A 1650-nucleotide genomic window follows, 5' to 3' on the forward strand; every position below is an offset into this window, starting at 1 on the left:
TAATCAGCAAGGATCCATTAAATTGATCAAAAGTGGCAGTAAAGACATGTATTCATTTATATTGTTACAAAAGATTTCTATTTGAAACAAACATTGTTCTTTTGAACTTTATATTCAACAAAGAATAAAGTCACAATTTTAGCAATTGAAGCGTCATTTTTTGCATTTAATTGATCAAATGAAAATACATTTATAATGTTACAAAAGATTTCTGTGTGTTTTTATTAATTATTTTCTCTGAGGAGGCTAGAAAGGCAGAGCCTCTCTGAAAGTACAATTGGACAAGAAAATTATTAGTTTCACAAAAATAAAAATAAAAAGCCCAGAAATTGTGAAATAAGAGATTAAATGGTGTGTAAATCACCTTCTGAAAGCGATATCAGCAAATGACGGTTCAGATGGAGACAGTCTCCTTAACCTCTTTTTAGATTATTGTGTTCTCATTGAGATTTTGTAGAATGCCGTAAATGTGAGGTGAGTAACAGTGAAATTAAAAGGTTGTTTTTGTCATTTTAGTAGTTTTTTTTTTTAATGTTCATATACGTTCAGTTCAGTAAGATGTTGTTGTTGTTGTTAAATTGATCAAAAGTGGCAGTAAAGACATTTATCATTTAAAAAAAGATTTCTATTTAAAATAAACATTGTCCTTTTGAACTTTATATTCGTCAAAGAATCCAAAAAAAAATAATAATTCTACAAAAATATGAAGCAGCACACAAGACGAGCATTTGAGGTTAAAATATATAAATTGTAATTATTTTTTAGAAGTTAATTAGAAATGAAAGGTGTTATACTATTATAAAATATCTTTAAATTGTAGTTAAAGTTTAAATAATTTTGCTTTGTGTTTTTTTTTTCCTTTTTAGTAGGTTTATATATATATATATATATATATATATATATATATATATATATATATATATATATATATATATATATATATGTATGTATGTATTTGTGTGTGTGTGTGTGTGTGTGTGTGTGTGTGTGTGTGTGTGTGTGTGTGTGTGTGTGTGTGTGTGTGTGTGTGTGTGTGTGTTTGTGTGTATAGTTTTTATAAAAGTTTGGGGTCAGTAAGTTTTTTTTGTTGTTAAAAAAAAATATTTTATTGAAAAAGGATGCATTAAAAGTGGCAGTAAAGACAATTATAATGTTACTGTTTCTTTTGAACTTTATATTCATCAAAGAATCCAAAGAAAAGACACAGTTTCTACACAAATATGAAGCGGCACAAGTTTGTGTAATTACACAGTGTAGTTAAAAATATTCCAAAAAAACATAATTTCTTTACGACTGAAAAAAGAAAGACATGAACATCTTGGATGACAAGGGGGTGAGTACATTATCTGTAAACGTTTTGTTCTGGAAGTGAACTTCTTTAAATTATTCATAAGTGGCAGTGAAGACATTTATAATGTTACAGAAGACTTCTATTTGAAACAAACATTTTTCTTTTCAACTTTATATTCATCAAAGAATCCAAAAAAGCATACAAAAACATGAAGCGGCACAAGTTGTGTAATTTTTAGTCGTTTTTGCATTTAATTGATCAAAGGAAAATATATTTATAAGAAATATTTGTTATGTTATTAATTTATATCTGAGGAAGCTAGAAAGACAGAGCCTCCTTAAAAACTGGACAGGAAAGTT

Source organism: Garra rufa, chromosome 3, assembly GCF_049309525.1.
Source record: "Garra rufa chromosome 3, GarRuf1.0, whole genome shotgun sequence".
NCBI lineage: Eukaryota > Metazoa > Chordata > Actinopteri > Cypriniformes > Cyprinidae > Garra > Garra rufa.